Genomic DNA, 16,117 nt, shown 5'->3' on the forward strand with positions numbered 1-16,117 from the left:
CAGCGGGCGGGAAGCCCTGGGCTGCGGGCAGGTTCGGGTTCTCTCTTAGCTTTCCTCTTCCACCAGACCCTTTCCAAACTGACAGTGTCCGTTGTCCCTGGGGCAGGCAGCCCTTCCCCACCCATCCCGCCCCTACAGCCTTCGCGGTGGCCCTTTAAATCGCAGCTCGGTCCAGAGATTCATTTGTACTGGGGGCAGAGGGAGGAGGGAGAGAGGGCGGGAGGCAGAGAAAGAGAGCGCGCTGGCTTCTCTCTAACCAGAGAAAGGGAGTGACTGAAAGCCTGGCGAGCCCAGGGACAGGTTGATTCAGAAGCCTCTGCCCACAGGACCCATGCCAGGGTAGGGTCTAGGCTACAGCCACTCGGTTGGGTAATGGCCGGAGCTGGAGAACCCGCTCAACAGCCCTGAAGGCCTCCTGCACCGCTGAGGGACCTCCTGGAACTTAGCATCAGTGGAAGCTCAGATCTCAACAAGTAAGTTGTCTTCTTTTCCTTCTCCATTTCTCCCTGCTCACTGGTTCTGGGAGGCAGAAGGGATACTCATTGTCCCTGGCCACAGGCTTTCACGGGGAGCCCGCCAGATGGGGAGCCCAGGTATAAGGAAAAGCTGGGGCGGGTCTAAAGTTCAGCCGGGAAACTGAAGATGTGGCTAGCTTTGGGCTGCCCTGGGTGGGGAGGCTCGCCTCCCAGGGCTGTAAACACCTCAGCTTCTGGTGCTAGATCTGCTACCCGGGAGCTTCCGACATCTCCCACCATCCCAGCAAGGGCCCAGGGCACAGGGAGGACCCCTAGGAGTACTTTACTCTCTTTGATGGAGTGGGGGCAGAGAGGGCCAGCCTGGGGGGTGACAACTCCCCGGCTTCATCAGATCCTCTACCTACTCTTGCTTTCTCTTATAAGTCAAGCCAAATTGGGACAGTAGCCTTGTTATTTCTGCATCCTCACTGCTAGGGTCACTTTTTTTCTTCTTTCTTTTTTTATTGTCCTGGAGATTGACCCTAGGGACATTCTATACCCTGAAGCCACACACCCCAGCCCTATTTTATTTTTTATTTTTAAACAGAGTCCGATGCTAAGGGCCTCACTAAGTTGCTGAGGCTGGCTTTGAGTCTGCGGTCCTCCTTTCAGCCTCCCAAGTACTGGGAGAGCAGGTATCACTTTTTTAAAAAAAAAAAAACACCTTTCAAACTGTTCTGAAAGGTCAGGGGTCAAGGCTTCAAGGTGGAGGGCTGCAGGGGTTGGGGATGAGAGAGAGCTTTTCCTTTTCTTCTCCATCTGGTGCTTCCCTTGGAGAGCCAATGCTAACCCTCGTTCTGTCTGCACCCTCCGTCCCTCCGCGGGGCTCTTCTGCCTACCACTGCGGAGCAGACAGGTCACTGCGGGGTCCTCCAATGGGATTTGATTCCCAAACTTCCAGGAGCAACCCAAAATAATGGGAGGACAACCCAGCACCTATTTGCAAAGGTCTTTCAGACGCTGGAAAATGATCAATGGGATCACACAGGTTTGCCCAGGACTTTATTCTGTTTTAATCCTCTCAATGAAAGAGATATAATCGTCATCATTATACAGGTGAGAAATGGCAGCTCAGGGAGGCTGAGTGACTTCCCTGAGGCACACAGCTTATCAAGAGAGACCCTCACCTAGGCCTGACTCCAAAGTGTTACCTGCCTTCTTCACAAACAAGCTATGCATTCTAAGGCGTCCTGGTTCACAAAGCACTTTCTCATGGTAGAAAGAGGTAGTAAGGAGGAGCTAGTATTTATGGAACCAGTTCACAGGAGTTGATCCCGACTCCATCCCTGCAGGGCAGAGCTTGGCTCCTGACTTAGTGACACTGTGTTATCTTTTAAACCTGTGTCCCCTGTCTCCAAATCCAGGCTCTTTCTATGATCAAACACAAACCTTGCTAAGTGATCTGGCCTTCGCTAGACCTCTGCCTGTCTTCTAGACATGGATGTAAGTTTGATCAGCTGGCATCCTAGGGCAGAGGGGTGACCCAGGAGCCAGCCGAGCTGTCCTGTCCCAAGAGACTCCCTTTTGCTTAGAGGCAGGGCCCTCAGGGGAGGCCCAGCGTGCAGGGTACATGCACAGCTGCAGGACCGCCATTGAGAGGAAACGCCACATGGAGAACTTGGCTGCACACTCCTGGATACCCACCCATCTTTCCTGGACTTACTACCCAGCTCTCAGACCAGCCACTCAGGCGTAGCCCCTCCAAGAGCTGCTGGGATGACTCACAGGCAGCATTTCTTACTTAGGGAGTGGATCTTCACTAAGCAGAAATTGAGTGTGTTCCATACAGCACACAGCTGAAGAAGGCCACAGTGAGGGGTGCGGGGGCCGGCCATACACTCTACCCGGGCTGTCTTAAGACTGAGCTGCCTTCCGTGGGCAAAGTGGGGCAGTGGGGTCTTCCAAGCCTGGGTCCCCTGGGCCTGCCGGCACATCCGAGTAGCCCAGAGCACATCCCCTGTGGATCCTCCAGACGCATCGGAGGGGCTCTGTCCCAGCATCTCGCAGCCTCGCTGTCCCTGTGCAGGCAGCAGGCAAGATCCCTCAGGGGCTTTTTGTAAGCAGTTGACGGGGCTTCTCATCTAGGAATTTTGTCCAGAAACTCAGGAGGGTCTTAAGGCTGCTCTGATCACCTGTGATTTTAACCCCACACAGGGAATAAATGATTAAAGTGACCATTCTCCAGTTTCCATTTGCTTTTAAAATGATGGGAACGTCAGCAGATTGTGTAATCCCAGTTCCTGGGAAGCTGAGACAGGAGGATCATCAGTTCGAGGCTAGCCTCAGCGACTTAGAGTCTGTTTAAAAAAAAATACAAAAGGCTAAGGTTATAGCTCTGAAGTCGAATGCCCCCTGAATTCAATCCCCAGCCACACACACACACATGCACGCACACACACACACACACACACACACACACACACACACGATTCTCTCAGTTCCTTGTGTAGGCTAGGCCACTGGTGGATATACTGTGGTGCATTCGTGTACTTAAAAATTAAACCTAGCTCTGTTTTTTTTTTTGTTTGTTTGTTTCTAAATCAGCACACAAAAAAACATTTATTTGATCACCTAGCATGTGCCAGGAATAATTACTTTTTGAAGATCTTGGAATGTAATGGTTCAGGCAGGGTTATGTCGTCCCTTTGGGAGAATGTTAGCAAAGAGCTTGCATTTTCTGAGCCAATACAGGTTGAATTTTTAGGCTGGGGGTGGAGGAATGATGGAGAGAAAGCAGAGGGGCCAGGAATCCATTAGGCAGTTCAAGGGAGCCATTTTTAGATTAAACTTTTCACTGTGTACGCACTACAAACGGGAGCCGGCCTTGTTTCTAAGAGAGGACCAGTCTCAGAAGTCTCCCAAGGCAGTTGTCAGCCAGGGAGGAATTTTTCTGTTTTTTTTTTTCTAAAGACAAGAAGAATAGGAGGAGTTCAGACACAAAGGATTGTAGGGAGACATTTGAATAAAAATACCTGAATGCATTTTTTTTCCAAAAAGGCTTGTGAGGTAGCTTCCTTTGAAATTAGTTTAAAACAGAGAGAACAACTTCCCCTTCAAGGATGGAGTAGCTGGGAAGGCTGGGAAGGCCCCACACCCAGCACCCAGCTATCTAGTTCCGCCTACCTTGACATTCTGATAAGGGAGCTATTCTAGTCCTCAGAGCCCAGGATGGCAGCAACCCTTGCCAAGAGCCCTGTTAAGCTAAATGTCAGCGCCAAACCTTCACCACAGGCCTGACCCTGCGGATCCTGGCAGGGCCCTACACGTGGTGCTCCATTATCCATCCAGACCGGAGCAGGCTGGGGAGCAAAGGTCAAGGATGATCTGACCAGTTGGCAGGTGGCCACTGCACTGCCTGGTCTCCAAGGATCAACCCTATGGTGGCTGGAAAGTCTGTGGACGGGAAAAGGGAGATGGAGGGCAGGAGGGGGGTCAAAGCTCAGTTTCCTCTCATCCCCTTGCTGTGGTTGTTGAAGGCTGTGGGTCCTTCCCACCCCTACACCTTCTCTCACATTTCAGGCTCCTGGTCTTGCAAGCAGGGAGGCCCCAATGCCACCGTCCTACAGCACCTCTTGTGCTCAGAGGAAATGGGGAGAAGAACAGGAGCTAAGTAAGAGGACCTTACGTGCAGCCCTCCTGGGGCTTGCTCATGGATTCTGCCTCTACCCGCGTCGCCCCGCCTGGCCACGCACTGGAACACTGTACTTGGTACTCAAGGCCTGCAGGGAGGGGCTGCCCCTGCTGCAGGGCTAACAGCAGCCAGGTGTCCAGGTGTCCGGTCCCAGGGACCCCTACAGACAAAGGCTGCCATGACAGCCAGCTAACTGAGCTATAGTATAGCAACCTCATTAGCCCCAGGGTATGAAGGCCTCTCCTCCAACTCGGGTAGCCTCAGTTGCTTTGAAAAATTTCCTTTCTACACCTGGGTATAGTGGTGCACGCTTGTCATCCCAGTATTTGGGAGGCTGAGACAGGAGGATCACAGGTTTGAGGACAGCCTCAGCAAGTAGTGAGGTTCTCATCAACCTAGCAAGAGCTTGTTTTAAAATAAAAATTTAAAAAGGGCTGAGGGTGTAGCTTGGAGATAGAATGACCCTGTTTTTCAAACCCTAGACACACACACACACACACACACACACACACACACACACACACACACACACAGAGTTCCCTTTATCCAGTGTATGAAAAAAAATCACTGATATTCCGTGTGTGTGTATGTGTGTTGCTAGGGATTGAACCCAGGGGCATTCCACTTTCAAGTTACACTCCCCTCCCCAGCCCTATTTTACTTTTTCATTTGGGAACAGGGGCTTGCTAAGTTGCTGAAAACCTCTTCAGGTTGCTGAGGCTGGCCTTGAACTTGTGATCCTTCTGTCTCAGTCTCCCAAGAACTAGTATTACAGGTGTGTACCACCATGCCTGGCTATTGAGATTCCTTTAAAAAAAAAAATGTATGCAGGGAGCTCCTGCCACAAGCCAGACCTTGTGCAGGCACCTGAGAGAGACCTCCAGATTATTTGCTCACACCTGCCCCACCCTTGGGAGAAGGCACACCTGGCCAGGGATAAAGTACAGCCTCAGTGCAGGTGCCGCTAGAGAGATGTTCACAGGGCCACGGGAGGCAGGACAGACTCTGCTGGGAAAACGGGGCCTTACAAAATATATACGTATTTTTTTTTGTGTGTGGTAGGGAGTTTACTGGGGACTGAACCCAAAGACATTTTACCTCTGAGATATACTCTCAGCCCTTCTTACATTTTAAAAAATTTTTGAAACTGGGTCTTACTCGGTTGTTGAGGTTCTCACTAAATTATTGAGCCTGGCCTCAACTGTGATCCTCCTGTCTCAGCCTCCCAAGTACCAGGATTGTAAGCATGCACCAGCTCACTTCTCTTAACATACCTTTCCCTTTGGTGCTTCTTTAGCTCTCTTCCTGCTACGTTTCTTTTCTTTTCTTTTTTTTCCCTTTTTCTTTTATTTTTTTTTTCTTTTTACAATACTGGGGGTGGAACCCAGGGGCATTCTACCTCTGAGCTACACTCCCAGCCCTATTTTTTATTCTTTATTTTCAAACAGGGTCTCACTAAGTTGCAAAGGGCATAAGGAGCTGAGGCTGTCTGCAAACATGGATCCTCCTGTCTCAGCCTCCCAAATGCTGGGATTACAAGCGTGTGCCACCACGCCCAGCCAACTATATTCATTTTCTTATATTTAATGTTTTTTTTTTATTTTTTAGATAATTACAGATTCATATGCAATGTAAGAAATAATGCAGAGAACCTGGGCACACAGGTGCATGTCTGTAATCCCAATACTTAGGAGGCTAAGACAGGAGGCCCACAAGTTTAAGGCCAGCCACGCCAACTGAGCAAGACCCTATTTACAAATTTTTAAAATAAGTAAAGAAAAAGCTAGGAGCCCAATGGTAGGACACCTCTGGTTCAATACCCAATAGTCTCCCCCCCCCCAAAAAAAGGAAAATTCTATCATACTCTTTGCCCAGCCTTTTTCAACAGTAATATCTCACAAAAATATAGTGCAATGCCCAAATTGTCAATAAATCAACATTTTTATTCACACAAGTATCTTTTCTGTTGCTCTATTATTGCCACAACCACTTCCAGCCACCTAATCACTCATTGGTTCCCCATTTCTATAAATTTTGACACCTCAAGCTTGCTATATAAATAGAACCGCGCATTATACATCCTTTTGGTACTGGCCTTTTTCATTCCACATACTTCCCTGGGGGTTCATTCAGGTGTTCGTGTGTGCACACACGCATGTTCATGCACAGTGTGAATGAATCATAGTTTATTTAACCATCCACCCACAGAAAGACATCTGAGTTGGCCCCAGTCTGGGGCTCTTATGAATAAAGCTTCTATAAATATTTGTGTGCTGGTGTTTGTGTGAACATAAGTTTTCATTTCTCTGGGATAAATGCCCAGAAGTGCGATTTCTGGGTTCTATGGTAGTTGTATGTTTAGTTTTTATTTTTCCTTAACTGTCAAATTGTTTTCCATAGTGACTGTACCATCTTCCGTTCCAGCCTGCAATGTACAAGTGACCCAGTTTCTCTGCATCCTCGCCAACTTTGGTGTTGTCACTATTTTTTATTTTAGGCTTTCTGATAGGTATGTGGGGACAGCTCACTGTGGTTTTAATTCAATTTTTTGGGGGTGGTACTGGGGTTCCTGGAAGCCCTTCTCCCTTTGGGCTTCACTCCCAGACCTATTTTATATTTTTTTTTATTTGGAAACAGGGTCTCCTAAGCCAGCGCGTGAGGCTGGCTTCGAACCTGCATAATCCTCCTGTCTCCGCCTCCCAAGCGCTGGGATTACAAGCGTGTGCCACACGCCCGGCTTAATTCACATTTTAATGGTTAGTGATGAAGACCATCTTTTCATCTGCTTATTTGCCACCTACATATCGATACTCTTTAGGGAAATGTGGTTCCTTTTCTTTTCTTTTCTCTCTCTTTTTTTTAATACTGAAGATTGAACCCAGGGGCATTTTACTTCTGAGCTACATCCTTATATTTTATTCTTTTCTTTCTTTCCTTTCTTTCTTTCTTTCTTTCTTTCTTTCTTTCTTTCTTTCTTTCTTCTTTTTTTTTTTCAAGGATGGAACCCAGGGGCATTTTACCTCCAAGATACACCCCCCCAGCCCTATTTTTTTTTTATTTTTAATTTTTAAAAAGAGTCTCACTGAGTTGCAAAGGGCCTCATTGAGTAGCTGAGGCTGTCTCCGAACAGCAATCCTCCCGTCTCAGCCTCTCGAATGCTTGGATTACAAGCACACACCACCACGCCCGGCTTATGCTTTATTTTTGAAAGAAGGTCTCACTAAGTTGCAGAGGGCCTCACTAAGTAGCTGAGGCTGGCCATGAACTTGTGATCCTCTTGCCTCAGCCTCCTAAATACTGGGATGACAAGTGTGTGCCACCACGCCCTACGTGGCCCATGGGTTTTGAGAGTTTTTTTATATACTCTAGATACGACTCCTTTACCAGACATGGAGTTTGCAAATATTTTCTCCCACTCTGTAAATTATCTTTTGTATCTCCTTAACAGGGTATTCTTCAGAGCAAATGTCTTCAGTTCTGATGAAGATCATCAGTTTTTCCTTTTATAAATTGTGGTTTTGGTGTCAACTCTAGAAAACCTTTGCTTGTCCTGAGTCTTGAAGAGTTTCTCCTGTTTTTTTTCCAAAAGTTTTACATTGGACCGGCCGGGCGTGGTGGCGCACGCTCGTAATCCCCGCGCTTGGGAGGCGGAGACAGGAGGATCTCGCAGGTTCGAAGCCAGCCGCGCTGGCGTAAGAGACCCTGTTTCCAAAATATAAAATAGGTCTGGGAGTGTAGCCCGGAGGAAGGAGGGCTTCCAGGAACCCCAGTACCACCAAAAAAAAAAAAAAAAAAGTTTTACATTGAAGTATATGATTCATTTTTGTATAAGGTCTAAGAGTTGGGCTAAGACTTTTTTTTTGTCTACAGATGTCAGATTTTTCCTTCACCATTTGTTGAAAGCGCTATCTTTCCTCCACTGAATATCTTTTGTACTTTTGTCGAAAATAAGTTGAGCATGCTTGTGAAGGTCTATTTTGGGTTCTCTGTTCTGTTAAATGGGGTCTGTTTGTTCTTCTGCCAGTACCACAGTTTTGTTCAGTGTAGCCATGTAGTAAGTCTTGAAATTAGGTGACCAATTTCTTACATTTTATTCTTTTTCAAAATTATTCTTTCTATGAGAATTTCTTTGTCTTTATCCAGAGAGAAAAAGAGAGAGAAGGGGGGAGAGGAAAAGAAAGAAAGAAAGAAAGAAAGAAAGAAAGAAAGAAAGAAAGAAAGAAAAAAAGAAAGAAAGAAAGAAGTCCTGTGGGATTTTGGTAGGAATTGAATTGAGCCTGTATATCCACTGGGGGAGAATCAAGAGAATCCACATCTTTTCTGTACTGAGCCTTCCAACCCATGAGCACAGTGTTTATTCATGTGGCTAGCTGTGGATCTGTCGTTGTGTAGTTGTCAGAGTTTTTTCTGCTCTGGCCAGGGCATCACCTAGTGTCTCAGACCTTCAGTTTGCTTTCTGGAAAGTGGGTCTGATAATACCTGCCGTGAAATGCCACGGGAAAGGTCAAATAAGACCACGGTGGGCGGTCCTGCCATGCACTGACTGCTCCCAGCCCCGGCTCGCTTTCCCTTGTCTTTTCGTCCCCTGCCTCTTGATCCTTCTTTCGCTCTCGATCCCTGACTCTGGTTCTCTTGTCCACTTTTGTCTCTTGTGGTCACTGGCTTTTCATTTCCATCCATTCTCCTGGGGTGTCCTCTTGTTCACTTCTCTTGGGTTTTGGGGACAGCCCTTTGCTTTGCTTTCTTTCCACCCTGGTGTGACTCAAGGGCAGTGAGTTTACTTACTGTCTGTTTCCTCATCTATAACACAGGGCGAATAGGAACCACCTCATAGCCTTTCTGAAGTGAGTGGAGGAGTTAAAACTTTTCATATAAAGCATTTAGAATAAAATCTGGTATACCATGCACCCCCAATAGGCCTCGTGTGTCCTGTTTCCCTGGGCCTTTCTCACTCATATATAACCATATTCGTCTTCACATCATCGTGTTTTCCTGTGATTGTCTTCTCTGCATTTCTATGTCCTATTCCTTAATCATCATGGACAAATTGGTACCAGCCCAGGAAATCTGTTCCTGAGACCATGGAGAGGAAACAAGTGGTTTTTATTTTGATTTAATTATTAATCCCTTTTATTATTTAATGCAGAATACATAGAGCATAGGGTCACAATGAAGAAAATGGATTTTAACCGCGCTGCTCATTCTCAAAGAGATGGCACAATTAACAAGGAAAGAATGCTGGGCCAACAGGTACAAATGTGGGGAAAATGCAGAATGAATTAATTTGATTTTCATGCCCTTTTATTCCTGATTTATTTCAAACATCTTCTGCAGTTGGACCGGGAGGATGTGTATGAATCGTACAAGAAAGCTATAGCTAAATATCAAAGCAAATAGATGTAAGGATCCAGGAGTGGCCGCAGCTGCTCCCCCAGGAGGCCCACGAGGCTTCTGTCTTCAGGAAGTGGGAGGCAGGCAGGGTCTCAGTCACAGCCGACAGTCCTGCTGCATAGACGCACTTCTCAATAATTAATTTCTTAGAAGGTGCTCACACGGGACTGAGCCTTTCAAACCTGGATTCCACACCTTGAACTAGGCCTAAGAGTCTGCCCTTTTAACAACTGCTGGACACATATATGGACTCATTTAGATGTACTCAAATGTTCTCTTTTCAATACAATCTTTCGTCTCTATTCTCCCAAAGATTCAAACTCCCCAAGCAAAATTTACCAGATCTGCCTGCTCTCATCTGAAAACCCCTAAGTGAAACACTATCTCTCTCTGTCTTTTCATCTCCCACCAAATTTTGGTATTTTTTATTCTTTAATCACACAATAACCATAGGATTAGTCCACAGAACTTCTAATCAGATATTTGTTTCTCTCCAGGTACCAGAAAATAATGCAGGTTTTACTTTTTTTTTTTTTTTTTTTTTTTTTTTTTTTGCGGGTCTGGGGATGAAGCCCAGGGGCATTCAACCTCCGAACTATACTCCTTGCTCTATTTTTTTATTCTTTATTTTTGAAACAGGGTCTCACTAAGTTGAGGAGGGCCTCATGAAGTAGCTGAGTCTGTCCGTGAAACGCAATCCTCTGGTCTCAGCCTCCAGAATGCTGGGATTACAAGCGTGCGCCACCACGCCCGGCTAATGCAGGTTTTAACACTTCATTGGACTTGCAGTCAGGAATCTGTGAAGGATGTGGTCAAAATTGGCAATCAATTATCTCCCCCCATCTGAGCTGCCTTAGGAGCTTCAGACCCCAGCCTCATCTTCTAGTGTCCCTTTGCCCCCACCCAGCCCCTTCTCTGTGTAGCTAGGAGTCAGGACCACCTGTTACACCTATGGTTAAGTGTTTCAGTGTTTGTATTATATACAGATACACAAGCAGTGTTTCTGTGTCTGCAGTGCTAGCATCCTGAAGGTGAATTAACTAGCAACCCAAGTGCCCAGCTATAATATGGGACTAATATGATAGGATATTTATGAGCTGATCCAAGGGTTCTGGAAAGACGTGAGAGAGATACCAGTTGCCATTATTATTCCATAATAACAATTTTGAAGAATAGTAACAATGGTATCGTTTTTACCTCATATCTGCTCTTAACCCATTCTAATTCAGTTTAAGGGGGAGAAGTACAATGAACTAGAATTGGGTACAGTAGAATTTTCCTAATAAAATGGAAGATTGTTTTGTATGTGTGTATGTGGTACTGGGGATTGAAACCAGGGGCATTCTACCTCTGAGCTACACTCTCAGTCCTTTTTATTTTTTATTTTGAAACAGGGTCTCCCTAAATTGCTTTGAACCTCTGATCCTCCTATCTCAGCTTCCCAACTACTGGGATTACAGGCGTGCACCGTCATACCTGGCAGAAGTTTTTCTTAACTTTATAATTCCCATGAATATTTTCATTTCTTAAATAGAAAGACTCAGAGTGGGCAACTATGTAGTAACAGGAAATCTGGGGCATGGGACGTGGCCAGGAGAGTGCAGTTTGTAGCTCAGAACCAAGATGACTGGATTGTGATGGACAGGAAGCAGGAGGCTGGGAGAGCTTGGGCTCTGGAGTCAGGTGGAGGCCAGGTCAAAGCTCTGATACTTCAGAGCCCTGCCGCCTTGGGCAAGTTCCTGCCCTGCTCTGAATCTCATGCTTCTTCTCTGTATAATGGATACAATGGAGGCTTCGCACTCACTGCAGTGTTGCTGAGATGGCTAAGGGAGTTAGCATAGGTGAGGCCCATGGTTCAAAGTAACATCTGAGCGCGCACGCACGCACACACGCACGCACGCACCCACGCACTCACTCCCAGAGCTTTTCTGAAAAAACAAAACAAAACAGAAAGCCAGCACAGCCCCATTGCAGGAGATTAGTTGAACACATGTTTAATACAAAAGCAAAAAGTACACCAGGCCTGGGAGACACAGCGCACACAGATGCTCCTGAAGAGTTTGCCTTGGCCAGGATGCCTCAGAGTCAAATTGAGGCACCACAAAACTCATGCACAAAAACTGAGGCCCTCAAAACAGCTGCAGTCTTGCATCCACTTCTCCACCTCGACCCTGTTCTCAACAGCGCCTCACCGGTGCTGAGGGGCCACATCAAGGGATCTCCTCTGAGGGGCAGAGGCAGCCCTGGATGTCGCCCAGGATAGGGGGGTGCCCTGAGCAGGGGAGACCGTGAGTCTGTGACAGCTCCACAGGAATGGGCGGGACTGAGCAAAGCCCAGGAGGCCCCATCCTCCGCAGTCCTCACTCACTAGCCAGCAGTGCCCCGCTGCAGCACCATGGCCCCGGGCAGTCAGAGCACGCTGCAGGGACGGCTCTGGGGTGATGAAGTGTCCCATCTGACACCACCTATTTCTAGATCCATGCTGTCCCAGCTCTGCATTTCACTGAGGGCCCCTGGCCTGCTCCTGGCACACGGCGCCTCTCATAGCTGCAGGAGCCTTCTCCACTCTGGCCCTGGGAACACCTAGGGAAGCCCCTTCCCTGGCCTTTCTGATTGAGCAGAATTCCAGGGGCTGTGCACATGCCAAACCCCGTGAGTCCACAGAGCCTGGAGGAAACGCCAGCACTCGGGCTCCCACGCCGTCCCCAGACAGAGCCCACAGTCCTCATGCCAGGATTCCCTAGGGCAGGAAATCAGCATCCATTACCACCAGCGCCGCCCACCCGGTGTCCTCACAGCCCTTCCCTAGGAGGATCTATGGCATCCTCAGAAATTCTGAGAACCGTTTCTCCCATCACTGAGGTGCAGGACGGTGGCCATGACCCGCGGCGGCATTCTTCTCTGCGCACTCTTACGAGGGGCGCTGGCTAGGGTGGAGAGGGAGGAGGGCAGAGGGTGCATTTTGGGGAGGAGGGTTGTCCTGTCAGCTGTGCGCGTGAGGGAGGGGCTGGGGAGGACCAGGCTGGAACCAGCTTGCAGAGCCGCTTAGGACCATGGGAACCAGTGTGGTGGGAACCGCAGGGGCAGCCCCTCGACCCGCACCCCAAATTGAACTCTGCCCCCTTCAGCCCCTGCGTTCCTTTGTCCTGGGGCTTGATAGAGCGTTCATGGTGGACCCTAGTGCAGAGAGGAAGCTGCAAGGCTCACGCGCTGGCGCCACTGCAGCCCTCAGCACCATGCTCGGTGGGACTCAGAGCACAGCCACCGTGTCCTTGGAGTAAAAGGGTCCCTCTCTGACTCTGGCCCAGGAACATAATATGGCAGCTGGCACACTGAATCTGACTCACCCGTACCTTTTCTTTGGCTCACACAGTGTTGCTAAAATTCCTGATTTTGTTGTGATCATGGGAAAAAAGGAATTTCATGGTCACATATTTCAGCTTCTAGATTTTCTGGAAAAAGAAAAAAACAGAGAACCCTGCAGCAGCAGCTCCACATTCTGTCGTGGCAGTAATCAGCTAGAGCCCTTGATAGCTACACGTGTGTGCAGCTCACCGCAGACCCCACCACTCCCTATTGGTCCCCGAAGCCCAGAGCAAGTTTTGGTTACATTTACCAAGTGTTGGTATAATTGCTTTTCCTGGACTAAAGATAATTAAATATTTTAAGTATTTATCCAAAACATGAAGAGGAGGTATGAGAAAATGTTACATTTGAATAAAAGCAGGAGAAAGCCTATGATCTGTATATGACCAATAAGCAAATGTGATTGTGTGTGTGTGTGTGTGTGTGTGTGTGTGTGTGTGTGTGTTGGGAGATCCCTGTCCATCAGCTGCACTCCACGGTTTTTGTAGGTGACAGAGTTTAGTCCCAGCCCAGGGGTGTTGGTTTCCATGGTATCACTGCCCGCCGCCTAGCTGTGAAAGTCAGAGGAAGCATTTGGCCTCACTCCTGGCAGAAGCCGACCCACCTCAGATGGAGTGAAGTCCTTGGCTCTTCCTTGGTGGTCTTTATCCTGTAGGGGGCCCAACTGTCCAAGTCACACTTCTGATACTATAAAGGGCACCCCCAGTGATTTCCCAGAATGGCAGGTGCCCCATTCTCCTGGCAGCAGGGAGGGAACTGGGAGCAGAGATTGTTGTCCTTTGAGAAGCCAAGAAGTTAGATGAGTAGGGGGTGCTCTGGAGGAAAGCAGGGGAGGGGGAGCAGCCCCATGGGAGGAGGGGTAGGGCTGTGCCTCTGGCAGCCTGGTTGCATCTGATGTACGGCAGTCAAAACAAGCTGTGTCCTCTATCTGGGGGTAGAATGTCCCTGGGTTCCATCTCCAGTACTGAAAAAAAAAAAAAAAGTTGCTTTCCTGGCATAGCATAGGCATCTGTCGGGCTATTTGGCTGTATCCTGGGCTGTTTCCCATGGAGGCTGGGAGTAACTTTGTCAAACCCCCAGGGCTTAGCAACCTGTGCTGAGAGTGAGACAGAACCTGGTCTCGCTGCCCTCAGTAGCTGTGTGCAGGTTACCAGTGACTAAATCACTGTGCTTTTGTGCTCCGTAAGGTGAGGCCCCTAAGGCAAGCTTGAGAAACGTGTTGGAGTATTAACCGATACAATGCTTAAAAAACACTCCCGGCACAGAGATGGCACATAATGGACATTCAAAACCTGAGTGATTCTTCCTGCTTGGTCCCCTGTTCACACACCAGGAAGGTGGTGCTACCCAACCCACTCTCCAGGTGCCCTCTGCACCTGGCTTTCCTGTCTCATCCTCACCTACCCTGACTGAGCTCAGAGCTGAGCGGGGTTTCTCTATCACTCTGTGGCCCTGATCTGTCGGCCTGTGTGCTCCCTGCTATCCCTCAGCTCCAGCAGGGCAGAGGTGATACCGTGGTCCTCAGCCTCTCTGCCCATTAGTCATCTGAGGTCACAGCAGATTGCGGCATGCACCAGGGATGAAGCTTTGCTGCTAAAATATGTGCTGAGGACCTGCAGGATCTACTGGAAGCTCCTTACATAAGATGAAGACTTGGGGAACCCTAGATCTAGCAAATCAGAACGTGCATTTGAACAAAATCCCCATGGATGGAAAACCGGAGAAGTGAGGTTCCACCGTCCTCTACCTCCTGGGCCACCATCTTGCCCATGCTCAGTGGAGGGCCACTGACTGACCAGTTGGCTGGCTGGATGGATGGATGGATGGATGGGCCTGTGTCAGTTTCCCCTAGGCACTCACAGGTCCTGCTTCATGCAGGCCAATTTGGGTTCACACCCAGTAATTCAAGAATAGACCCCTACCTGAGTCAATAGGACAAATAGCTGCAAAGTGATGAGGTTTTTAAATGAAGCACCTTATGGGGTTTTAAAGATTTATCACTGCTGGGCTCTGTGCCATTAAACTCCCGAGTGCACTAAAAGGAGCTTTGTTTTAAAGCTGGTAATTCTGAAAGTGGGAAAACCAGCGCAGGGCACCTGGGAGGAGCTGGGCCTTCAGTGTGGTTTGGACACAGGCTCAGGGGGGCTGGGGCCTAGGCTGACCTCTTCATGAGGAAGAGGGACCACAGGTAGGGACTGGGCTTTGCCTACCATCTCCCTGACTACAGTTTCTGGGCCAGTCCCTTCAGTGCTGGGGCCAGTGCCTCTGCTGCTGCTCACCCCTGCCACATCCCTTCTGGCTCCTCTCAGCTGCTATTTCTGCATCCGATTTGAGGAGGCCATGGGCACCCCCTGGTTTGTCCCCTGTGGCCTCTGAGCAGGTGGCTGCCAGTGTACTAGAGGGCAGAACAGAGGCAAGTCCTGTGTAGTTAGGGCTTTATCATGAAAGCCAGCTGGGGGTGTCATCAAAAGACCCCTGAGTCACATTCAGGAAGACCTGGCTCCAAACTGAGTGGATCCAGGCTCCTGGGTCTCTGTCGGGCTTGGGGCTGTAGATGTGCACAGTGCTCAGGGCTCTCCCATCTACACCAAGCTCAGGGGTCTCCCCCTGCACCTCAGGTTTCCCTGTCCCCACTGCACTCAGGGCCCTTCTTTCAGACCTCTGCCTCCCCTTCACCTCTCCCCAGATACAGGGGAAGTCACGTGAGGACCCAGGAAGTCAGAAACCAGAGGCCATCATTCCAAAGAAACACCCCTGACAGACAGCCCAGGCAGCATAGGCTCTGCTTGGTGTGGAGTGGTGAAAAGGAGGTCAGCCATGCGTGCTGGCACAGGCCTGTAATCCTAGGACTTGGGAGTCTGAGTTAGGAGGATCACAGGTTCAATGACAGCCTCGGCAACTTAGCAGGCACTCTGCACTTAGTGAGCTCCTGTTTCAAAATTAAAAAATAAAATAGAGCTTGGGGTCTGGTTCAGAGGTAAAATGCCTCTGGGTTCAATTCTCAGTGCCAGAAAGAAGAAAGGAAGGAAGGAAGAAGGGAGGGAGGGAGAGAGAGAGAAAGAAGGAGGGAGGGAAGGAATGAGGGAAGGAAGGAAGGAAGGAAGGAAGGAAGGAAGGAAGGAAGGAAGGAAGATTTTGTAAAGGTTCTTTGGGCACAGCTTCCTGGGGCAGCAGGCTGGGAGGTCCCAACTAGGATTCCTCAGACCCCGGAGAG

The sequence above is a fragment of the Muscardinus avellanarius genome (assembly GCF_963383645.1).
Source record: "Muscardinus avellanarius genome assembly, chromosome: 1".
Lineage (NCBI taxonomy): Eukaryota > Metazoa > Chordata > Mammalia > Rodentia > Gliridae > Muscardinus > Muscardinus avellanarius.